Source organism: Falco cherrug, chromosome 11 (assembly GCF_023634085.1).
Source record: "Falco cherrug isolate bFalChe1 chromosome 11, bFalChe1.pri, whole genome shotgun sequence".
NCBI lineage: Eukaryota > Metazoa > Chordata > Aves > Falconiformes > Falconidae > Falco > Falco cherrug.
The window spans coordinates 23,014,676-23,026,892 of record NC_073707.1 but is presented as its reverse complement, the minus strand read 5'-3'; the positions used below and the strand labels follow the sequence as shown (position 1 = coordinate 23,026,892).

Sequence of the window (12,217 nt, the reverse complement as noted above, 5' to 3'; positions counted from 1 at the left end):
AAGATTTTTGAACTGGCTGTAAATGACCTTGCTCGGGCAGCAGGAGCAGGTCAAACCCAGCTGTGCAGGGAGCTTGCCCTGGTTTTCAGTGGAGCCATTAGCCCAGGCAGGATTTTGCCTTTTTGCAGTGAGCTTTTTCCTGACATCGAAGTTAACTCTTGCAAAGCCAGCGTGGATGTCTCTACTCTGTGCTGTGCTGCATCTGCAGGGAAAAAGTGGACCTTTCCCAGCTGTGATAAGTATTCCCCTTTAACAGGGACAGAAATGGGGCTCCTAACAAAGAATAAGAGAAAGGCAGGGCAAGAAATAAAGTGGAGTTGTATAAAACAAATTTCCACACAGTTCTTGCCCTTGTTTCTTGAGCCTTAACAAACATATTCCAGTGTCTGTACAGCATCAGAAGTGCAACTTAAAGTGAAGGCTTCTGCACTGTCTCATTCCTTGAAAAATTTGCCAGTGACTATTGAGATGAGATGAAAATTTCAGCATCTAGAACCTGGCAGATTTGCTCCATGTATCCTTAAAGTTTATACACAAAGCACATATAAGTAATAAAGAATAAAGGTTCTGTATTTCAGTAGTATAAAGAGGACCAAGGAAAGTGCTGGTTTCTTAAAACGGTGTACATCAGGAAGGCTCTCTGGCAGATGGATAATTTAATGCCTTTTTTGATTTGGTTGTCAATGAAAATGGCAATGGTGATCCAGAGGCAAACACATTTAACACCGCTGATGTTCATGGAGGATTTCTGTCTACATTAGGAAGAAGAGGTTAGAAAATAACTAGATAAATGTGATGTTTTCAGATTGGCTGGGCTGATTCATACCAGGGCATTTAGGGAACAGTATCAACCTCAGAGCTATTAGCAATTATCGGTGAGAACCTGTGGGGGATGGGAAAAGGTCAAACATTTGCTTGTCTTCAGCAGGTAAGAGAAGTTGCAGTGTTATAAATCAGTCAGCCTCATTGCACTTCTTGAAATACCTTGGAAAAATAATCAAATTGTAAGCACTAGGAGGAAAACAGAAAGAGCCAGTGCTCACCAAATAATGTCAGTTACTTAGGTTTGTTTGATGACATAGCTAGAGGTCTTGTTTCAGGAGAGAGGTTGCTATTGTAATTTACCACTCTTTAATGTGGCTTTGACACAATCTCAGAAACTCTAGGGTAATGTGGGGTATCTGAAGCATTGCAAAATTTAATGGAAAACTCAGGAAATACGTATGAATAGTAACATATCAAGCTGGAAAGATGCACTGAATGGGATTCAGTCCTGATCTAGTGCTATTCCATATTTAATCAAGGACCTTGATAGTTAGTATAAACACCAAGCCTGGATATAAGGTCTAGTTTCTTGATGCTATCAGATCCCAAACTGATGCCTGCAGCAAGGTGAGAAACAAGTATTCCCAAACTTGTCATTGTTTACAGAAACTTAAACGCAGGACCATTTTATTTGGATTTATGACCTTTGTGGAAGCATGCAGGCCATCATAACATGGATACTTCTCCTTATCAGTTTTAATGTCAGACAGCCAGAGAGCTTAGGATGACCCTATTCCAACATCTCTGGTTCTTTCCTCCTTCCTTTCTTCCTGGAGTGACAGTTTTCTCTTGGATTTCTTTTTTTTTTATCATTATGGTTCCTACAAAGCAGTAAGTTGCAGCAGAAAAATACATTTTAGTTTTGCAGTGACTCAAAATGCCTCTAAAAGCCAGAGCATTCAAACTCGAGTTTGATGTCCTGAGCTAAAACATTTTCCTTTAGGTTTTTTTGAATAAAAGTTTTAGTGAGAAACCCAGGAAGTTTTCATTAAGAATTTTCTGAGAGGGGTTACTTGAAACTGTCTTTATCCATTGAGATCATCAGCCTGAAAGAATCTGAAATAACTAGATTAATTTGAAACAATATTTCAGCTGAGTTTTGCGTATCTTTTTTTCTTAGTGAAAAGCTTATGAATTTGCCCTCCTATCTGTGAAGAAATCTCAGCCCCCAGCCTGTGCTATTTTTAGCCAACACTCCAGAAACTATTTATTTGCTGTCCTGCAGTGAGTGATTCTAATGTTGAAGGAATAACAATAATAACATTGCAGTCCTTTCCCTGAATAGTTCATTCAGTAGAGATACAGCAGATGAAACAGAGGATGAGCTAATAATATAATTCTGTTTCGGGCTCAGCTGGTGATATGATGATATTCTACAAGGAATGCATTTTAAGGAGCATTACAGAGAAAATGAAAATTTTTGGACTGTTTTGTATAATAATCTTTTTGAAATAACTTTTACATGAGCATAGGTTCTGACTCATAAATTTTAAGACTATTATTGAGCAATGGGACCTGCAGGCAGAGATACGCAGGATTTCAGGCTTGCTACTCTGACGCTGTTGTGGCATTGGCCTGAGTCATGGCAGAAAAGGACACATCTCTGCAGGAGTTCACTGTTTAGGTATCTAGTCCTAATGCATGTATTTGGTCTGATGCTGTAGTTAAGGGAAGTTGTCTTTGCGCAGCCTTCAGCTTGCTTAAGAAGAACATCAACAGCTGCTAGAAAGAATGCCGGGTAGTTCAGCATAGATCAAGTATGAATTGTACAGCACAAAATTATCCCATTTTAATATTTCAGCAGTGCATCCTCCGAGGAACCAGGCAGAGGGCAGCAAAGGTCTCTTTGAAAGGGCTGTGCCTGCATTGCTGTCACTAGCCTAGCAAGGGCCAGCTTGAAACAAACCAGTTTCACCACGCTGTCCTGGAGTTCATTACATGTTCATTTGCAATCAGTATGAGACTGGTTCAGGATGAGGTTCAAATGCTACAATACAATGTCCTTAATAGATTTCTTGAACATTTTGATAAAACACAGTATCTTTGGGGTTTCTTGATTACTAAGTACATGGATATTATTCACTCTGACCATGCTCTTCTGTCCTCTGAAAAAGATGAGGTCTATAATTTTCTCTGTACTTACAGTCTCTCCCACATAAGGGAATGCAGTGTACTGAGGAAGCTCCCAATAAATTACCGTGTGTCTCATATTAACCCTCATTTTCTCTAGGTGAGATAGTGGCCCAGATGTTGGAAAAACAAAGTAATTATACAATTTGAAATGTAGGAATTGCATCTATGAGGCTTAGAAGCAGAGCATTTGTTCCATTTACCCTGCCTCTCTCCTTTCCTTGCTAAGTACTGCCAAAAGAAAAAACTTTCCTATAATTAAAAAAAAACCAACACCAAACACCCAAAAAGCTTAAACCCCAAACGAAATAGAAAATATTGAATAGAATAATTCCAGCTGTTGTTCATCAGTTTTAGCTTGTTCTTGGTTTTTATCCAGCTCTTCAGATGAGTTTTTGTAGTACGGAAGTCAGGACTGAAAATTACTTGTCTCTTACGATGTGTTTGACAGGATGCTTAACACAGAGCTAACCAAAATGATTCTCCTTGAACAACACCATCATTTGATCAGAGAAAGCCATGTGCTCCATGAATCTGAACAGTAGAAAATGTCTCAACAGATCAACCCATAATGCTTAATGAACAAAGATAGAGGACTTTCCATCCTTCCCTTTCTGAAAGGTGTGTTGAGCACTGACTCCTTTAGGGGGTTACACTGTAAGTGTAGATGTTGGAAAGATGATTTCCATGTTAAAAACAGGTCACAGGGAGTGTAATCTATTGTTACTGTTAAACCTTTTCTCATGTCTGTCTGTCTGTAGCTCCCTGTGTTGCTCCCCATTGGCACCTACTTGATTGCACCACACACCTGCTTTGTTATGTGCACGTAGCGGGATTTTCAGGCTTTAGGAAATTCTGGTTTTAAGATTGTTCATGGTTTTAAGTTAGTCTCTTTGTAGACTTGCATTGTGAGGCATGCTAAAATTTCATTGCTGTTTGATCACACACCGTATTATTTACAGGATCTCCATTGGCAGGATGGATGTTGCTATTGGCAAAGGTTGCCCTCAGTTTCTCTACATCCTTATCATCCAGTGGTATATTCAGATTTATTGCATCACCAAAATTTGCACAGAACCAAATACTGCATGACTGTATGTATCCATAGCATTTCCTGTGGCATCCTCATTGTATTGTCTGAATGCTGCGCAAAAGATAACAACTAAATCTTCACAGCTCCGGGTACCATCACCCTGATTTTGCTAATGGGGAAACAGTCCTCGTAGCCTCTATGCCAACATTGACAAATGGTCTTAAGTACTTCACTGGAGAAGCTTAGGGCCTAAGTTTTTCAGCAGCTTAGCATGTGTTTGCATTTGTGTATGAAAATATTAAAAGAAGAGAAAATTAAATATTTGTATTCCAAGCACACCTGCAGTGGCTGTAAGCTATGAGGACATTACGCTTCCCCAGACCTGAGCTTTGCTGGCTACAGACAGACTTGCGTTTAGTGACCGTGTGATTGTCAGTGGGCTACACCTGCAAGTAGGGACTGACCTGCCCAGCAGTACCTGGGCATTCAGGGTGAGAAACCAGCTTTCAAAAGTGGTTTTCTGTTGGCTTGGCCAGAAGATTTTCTTGCTATTCTGTCTTTTCATGACAGCACCAGCATTCAGCATGAGAGAGATGAAGCCTGAGACAACAGACGAAGCTTTCTGCAGTCTGAATTTATTCACAGAGCAGGGGCTGCCAGGCACAGTGCTGTGGATAACACATCACATAATTACAGACCTTACGCACACTAAGTCTGAACTGAGCTTTACTATGGGAGAAGATATTTGGTTTTGGTTATTGCTGTCCACCTTTTCATTGTACTTGAAAAGAAATTCAAACTGACATATAGACTCATTCAATTAGCTTGAAATTAAAATATACTAGGATGCTACAGCCCTACCTGTGCAACTAGTACTGTTTGCTTTAATACAATTATACTGGGACCTATAGTACAGGGGACATAAAACTTTATTACAGTGCTCAGCTGACAAGTATTTATTTCTTGCTATTTCAGCCCTGTGATCTACCATTTCTATGATATTGTTCAACCACCACTTGAAGTGCAGTTTTTGAAAGCCTGAATTAAAAAACAAAACAGGATAAAAAACTTTTCAGTGCTTTTAAAAAATTTTAGACCATTGTTTTGAACAGTTAGAAGTTAATTCTGTTTATAAAAGCAGTTTCATTTTTGTTTCCAATTGTAGATGAGATTTTCTGAATATAAGGCATGTTTTTCAAAATCCAGTGTTTGTACTATCCATCTGTGATTCCAGTTCTCATTTGGTCATGCAGTTCTCTCTCTTTGCATTCATAAACTAAATACCCTAAGGATCTCTGGAGGTAAACCACAAATTCATTAAAAGCAGTTTGTTGCAAATATGTCATACAATTGTGACCACATTGTTTAGAAAATTTTGCCTTAAAACAGATCAGACAGGGCATATTTGAGGAGTAATGTTTGCTGTGCTGGAGAAATTTGCTTGTGACAGAATTAATGACATTCTCTTCAGCCTGGAACATGTTATTAAAATGGATGAGGAAAAGATGAGTGGTAAAAGAAGGGTATGGGTGATGCATGTATGTAACAGGGTTAAATCTCTGTAGGAAGGACTAGTAGAAAAAAAGTTTGGCCTTCACGTTGTGTTATTAAAATGGATGAGGAAAAGATGAGTGGTAAAAGAAGGGTATGGGTGATGCATGTATGTAACAGGGTTAAATCTCTGTAGGAAGGACTAGTAGAAAAAAAGTTAGGCCTTCACGTTGCTGCAGGCATATTTTTTTAATACAGACAAGTGGAGAAAACCAGCTATGAAATATGGACAAACACCATTCTCTGGCCTTGCTTTGTGTTTGCTAATTGTACAGTTTCTGGAGTTATGATACGCACTTTTACAAATACAAACTTTCATGTTGTTTTGTCTCCTGGTTTCAGAAAAAACAAAGCAGTCGGTGTGATCTCCTCGTGAAGGTGGACAGAAATTACCAAGTGCAGTAGCATAAGGAATTACCCCACTGTTTGTATAAATATTTAATAGGGGAGAGGACATACTCATTAGTAACAAAGCCTGTGAGGTTCATAGGTCAGTGAAGAGATCTCGTTCTTCCTAATTATTCATGGATTATTTTTTTTCTAACTTGTGTTTTCCAGGACCTGATCCAGTTCAAGCTGATTGTAAATCTGCAGAGTATCTTCACTTTGGAGACGCTGCAGTAACTGAAGTTTGAGCTGAGGGGAGACACCCAGCTACAAGCTGCCATGTGAGCTGTGCCTGTTTCTGGAAAGTCACAGCAAATGGAAAGGGTGAGATCACTTTGACATAGGAAATGCCCGGAAATACTCAACTGTCCTGTGTGCTTGTCCCTGTTGTTTCCAGCACTCCTGTGTAAATGTTAACAGTCTCTTTAACTGGAGAAGCACATGAGCAGCAGAGAGCTACTTTGTGCATGTGGCTGTCCTGACAGGAAGGAGTGCCATGAAAAACAAGAAAAATGAAAGTGAGGGCAAATACCTGAGGCAAAAGGAAAAGGTCTGAGAAAGGCATTTGAAGGTTTCACAGACGTTTTGAGGAGGGGTAGCTTTTCACAGATCTTTCAGTATGTATCCTGAGAATCTCTGCAAGCTGAGTGGATTTTCCAGTCGGTGAAATGGTTTATAAGATGTTCTGAAGAAAAATCTTTCCTGAAGCAAATAAACCTGGAAGAAGTTGCTTTTCCTGCTACCTACTTTTCTGCAATTGTACAATAGTTCTTCAGCCTCTGAAGAACTCTTCTCCTCTGTCCCAGTTCCAGGACTGCAACCTTGTGCTGTCCCTTGCATGTTCAACATCCCCACTCTCTGCCATAAATCCTCATTCCATCTGTCACACAAAACTGGAGGCTGCAGGGTTGCTGACAGGGATGATATATAAAAGTGATGGATGTTTAGGATGATACATATTGTTTCCTGTGGTAGAACATGGCTTTTCTGATGTGTGTGAGAAACATTGAAGCCTCTCTCAGCAGTATTAATGCAATAAAATTTCTTGCAGCATATTATCTATAGGAGGAGCAACACCTTTGACCTCAAGTAGTATTTCTCAATCCCTTCTAACTCAACACCCACCAAACATTTTTTGGGAAAAAGGATCTTCCTGGACATTGCTACTGTAATGCACAAGCAGTAACATAATAATTGGAACAACAAAAATTATGTCAATTTTTTCCCTTTTTTTTTTCTTGCTTAAGTTTGGGGATGTATGCATGTACTGCAGTTACTCCATGTGCAAACGATTGAGAAACTTGTGTCTAAAGAACTGTATTTTCTTTGCCAGCACCAACTGCTAATCTCTTGCATATTAATTTGTTATATAGTATCAATGGCTGCCACCCAGCTTACCCTTTGATCCGTAAGTAATTGTCAAATGCTGAAAGCTGCTGAGTGTGCTTGCCATCTTTCTTGAAAGTCCCACTAGCAGAGTTGCTGTAGGTGTTGGAAGTTATTTCCTGAGGGCAGGCACTGAATGGCAAAGCCATAAGCAGCATTGTCTGAGGGCTTTCTTCCATAGGAGATTCGGATAAACGTGGAGAGGCATTGATTAGATGTGACCCTCCCTCCTTCAGGGAATTTGCAGAAAAGCAACAAACCACCAGCACAGAGGTGAGATGCTGGGAGAGAGGGCAGATTAATAGGGCTTGTTGGGACACAGTCCTGGCTGAGCTCAACTGAGAAGGGAATTTCTTGCCACACACAGTGTGTAAACACTCAATCCCCCTGTTCTTGTCATACTAGCACCTTGCAGTGCAAGTCCCCATCATTTAACTCTCCTTGGAATCAAGAAGAAGCAGCTTCCCTGAACAGGGAAGAAAGGCAGGCGTCGGACTTCTGGGCACTGCACTTTATACATGGCTAATTGTCACATTGCTGCTTCAGCAAAACAGATGTCCTCTGTTAGCAGCCTAATGCAATTAGTGCAGTACTTCAAAAGGTTAGTCCCTGCTACCATGCTGGAGATTTAGGAGTGTGTGTACATGATGGAGGGTTATTAAGCTTCTGAGCTAATGCCTGATTTCCCCCCACCCCCCCTTAAGATATATAAAATCAAATGAAGAAAAGTCACCTAAATCTTTCTCCAGAGTATTTCTGGAGGCTTATTTAGGTTGCTAAGTCAACCTCTCAAACCTGAAATATTATTAAAAATAGCCCTGCTTGAGGAAAAAGCCTGTGAGAAATGATGGTGTACTTGAGACTCTGAACTGCCAGTCACAATGTCAGGTTTGGTCAGAGGGTGTTACCTTCTCATGGTTATGAGCCATCCTGACCCCCTGTAATGCCCATGTGGCTGCTTCTATCTAGGTCTTCCCTTGCTCTCTACCTCCTGTTGCTTTACTTCTGTTTTCCACAACCTAATTAAAGACTGGGGAGTTGTATATACCTGACTGCAAAGCATTTGGGAAGTGTAAGGCAGAGATAGGTAATGGGATTGGTACAGCTTTGCTTATACTAATCTGGGATAATGTATTGCTGTAACTTGAGTGTAGTAATTAGAATACATTATTGAGTTGTGCTGATTCTGCCTCTCATGTTTTGCATTTAAATTCCTACCATGTAAAATCAGGGGTATTAATACTTGCCTGACTAACAAATCTGCACCATTACACATTTTAAGTATCAATAATCCTATAGTGCTATGTAATTTCTTGCCTTCATATGTAGGAATAGATATCTTTGCCTTGATAGATGTAAATTGTAGTTGTTAATGATAAAGCACCCTGACATACTTGACAGTGTGAACTAAAGAAGGGAAATCATTGCTTATTTTTAGTATTTTATAGAGTACATTGGAGTTATAGGTCAGTGCTTATATCCTGGGGGTTTTGTTGTGGGGTTTTTTTGGTTGTTTTTGTTTGGGTTTTTTTTTTTTGTTAAGGCTGGTTTAGAAGAATACACATTGCAAACTCCCAAATGTACTCATTTTGAACATATGAATTGTTTACAGCCAAAGACAGGGTGAGGGTCACACTGGTCTTGCAATCTTCATTTATTAGCTTGTTTGTTCACTTTTGTACGTCATTGCAACCTTCTCAGCTTTTCTTTGTCTCCAAGTCTTACCCTATTTTAAAAGCTGCTTCTTGTTTTGCAACCACTGGTGCATACACCTGTATCCCTTTAAAATTGTGTTTCTTCTCCATGGGCTTATTCCTTTTGAGCTTTCTCTTGCACATGGCTTTTCTGGAAGCTGTGGGTTTTCTAATGCTTTTGTTTTGGGTCAGAAGGCCACATTCCTGCCTATGTTGTTCTGGGCATGTATCTGCCAAGCTTACTACCTGCAGTCTGGTGAAGAACATGCCAAGAGTGAAATGCTCATCTACAGTGTTACCTGCTGGGTAAGCTGGACATAACCTTCCTAAGTAAAGCAAGATCTTTCTCAAATATCATTGTCATTTTTTGTGCTGCGAAGACGTAGCTATGTCAAGTGAGTCCCTAGGGCTGGTTCCTTCAGTTGAGAATGACTTTCTCTGCAATATGTCTATTCTGAACACAACGATAGATTGCCCAGGTCATTTCAGACTGCTGGGACCTAAGCGGGGGCGGAATACCATCCTCAGAGCCATCCTCTTGTGTTTGGGGCTGTTCTGAGGTCAATGCCTTTGTCCTGGAGGGTGCCCATTGTTGTGCTTCAGAGTTTGTCTGTCCCTTACTATGTCTGGATGTGCTTATGATCTCTTGGTCAGGTATGCTGAGGTATGTGTCTTCCAAATCCTCTTTTGCTCTGTCACTCAATGAGATTAATCCTTGGCCTGTATGTGGCTGAGGCAGGTTTGGTGCCAAGACTTCTGCACTTCTCAGTGCAGAGCTTCAGGAGACTGCATCTAACTCTTGCTCTTCCCACTTTCTTTGGGACAAACTACTTGGTGTATTTGTACTTGACTGCACTGCAACTGACTCAATGGCTGCCACCTCTGTCAATGATCTGGCTTCTGGAGTTTCACTGTTCTCTCAATCTTGAGTTTTGCAAGCTTTATAAACAACATTTTTAGATTTTCTGAAATTAATGGTTTAAGGTAATTGAGAACCGTGTTAAGTAATGTAACTTCAATACTATTGCTTTATCAACCAGATTTGTAATATTTTCAAATAAAGAAAACAAGTAACTTTATCTAATCTGTTTTATGATAGAGATTGTTTTCTTTATGAAATTTTAAGACTGTAGAATGCATACCTTTTGGTAGGTAATGCTTTCTTTGTTCTTAGGGTCAAAACATGGGCAGTCAGCTACTGTTCTTGCTTTAACTTTGTCTCGTTCAGTTCCTTTACCCCATGTACAATGATACCCTAGAGGTTTTTAACTTGTGAGTTTTGCTAATTGTTGTGAACTTTTAAGTGCCTTCATTTTGGTACCTAAATATGACTTCTTCCTTGTACTGTTGTCTTTTCTTTATACTGTCAACAAAAAATATTTTTATCTGTGGTCAGTACGAGCTTTCAACATTTCTCAAGCCATTCACTCTTTTTCATTCACTCTAGAATTGCATCTCTCCTGGATTTTAACTTCAGTGTATCTTTTGTGACAAGCTATTATGAAACACACTTTTGGGTGCTTAATTTCTGTTAGACTTTGTGGGAGTCTCTTGCTGAGCTTGTTTGTTTAGCTTGACTTCAAAGTGCTCTGTCATCAGTGTCTTGTCATCATGCTTTTCCTTACTCTTGGCAGTCAGTAGTGCTGTGAAGAAACTCGCTAGCAGCATCTGCACAGTGTCTGTTGTCCTACAAAAAGGTTTTTACCATAAGAATGCTGATTTCAGCCTCTCTTGTAAAAACAGAGATCTGTTTTTCTGTCAGGCTTTAGAATTTATTCTCTACCATCGTCTTTACTCATCCTTTCCTATTGATTTTCTTAACCCTTTGGGGAATTTTGTTTGCATCCTTAGCCTTGTTATGCAGAAATTATGGACATGATCTCCAGTACTTCATGTTTTTCTGCATCTTCAAAAACTTCAAAAACAAATCATCCAGCTATTCCTTACATGGAGGAATCATCCAGTTCCTGGTAATTTCACCTAGAGAATGTCAAGTTACTCTTCTCTTTGGCAAACTCTCTGCAAGCAAAGTTCTTGCAGCAATTTGGGTCAGGGATGCTAGGCCCATTTCTGTTAGTTTTCCCTATTTTTATTTTGGATATTAAGGCCATGTACATTGATTTCTTCTTGCTCTTTGTGCCACCTCAAGTCCAGCCTTAATGCTTCCAGTTAGTAGGTACATTATAGCCTGTAAATTTTGCAAGTTTCTGAAGGTAATTGGGTGAGGAGTTAAAAATAAGCATAGCAAGATATTTGCAATTTCCACTTCTAAATATTATATATTTGAAGCCTCACTCAAAGCAATTGACTGCTACTTTGTTCCCAGTCTATGAACAGTTCTTGTGCTTTGGAGATCCCAATTCCTGACATTCCCTCTTACTAAATGTGTTACAGTTTATTCTTAGTATATGCATGTCCCAGAGCTGAAATGAAACATTTGCTTGTTTAAGGATATCAGGACCATGCTTGTTTGGTACATTACCTGCATAGATTTACTTTTGCAAGCATCCTAATCTTTCTGAAACTTAATTCAGTGTGCTTTTAGGTTCACTAAAAATCTTATTGAAACTTTGACTTCCTGATAGCTTTCATTAAAGCTTGCTTTTCTTGCCCTCCCAGTCCACTTCTTTGTACTGCTCTTTACTTGGTTTACTACATTTTAGGAAAGCTGAGTTTTCTGCCAAAAATATAAACCCAGCAAATATTGCTGATAGTGTGTCCAGAAGGCATCAGACAGGAACAGATCCATGCCACACAGGATCCCTCAGCTTGGTTTTGTTTCCAGTACAGCTAATCCAGTGACATCAGGCACTGGTGTAAGTAACTATTCATGCATCTGGACTTCAGACATTTGAAAAATTCTGAAAACACTGAAAAAGGAAAGATGATGGCAACACCCAGTAGGATAAACTGCTGCCTGGCTCATTTGGCTTCATCTTGCTTCTGACACTGGTGATTTGATTCCAGTTAACTCTGACCTGCATTCTGAAAGAGGTGAATTCATTTACTCATGTCAAAATACTACACCAAGTACGAAATGTCTAAAAATAAGCAATGTGGCATTTCTTCTGACTTCAGCTGTTTGCACAAAACTAATTTTCTTGCATTTTTTCAAAATTTTTAACTTCTGATTTGAAGAAACAATTTTTTCTGACTTTACATTTTGGTGATGTCAGCCTCATACTGGGCAGTTGTACCTGACTTGCACCGA

At 39.5% G+C, this 12,217-nt stretch overlaps 1 protein-coding gene across 1 annotated transcript in view; it reads right to left on the bottom strand.

The window, feature by feature from the left end:
• Positions 1-12,217, bottom strand: part of LOC102058086 (cytochrome P450 2J2-like) — a 119,947-nt gene that overhangs the window by 70,838 nt on the left and 36,892 nt on the right. The window lies entirely within an intron of this gene.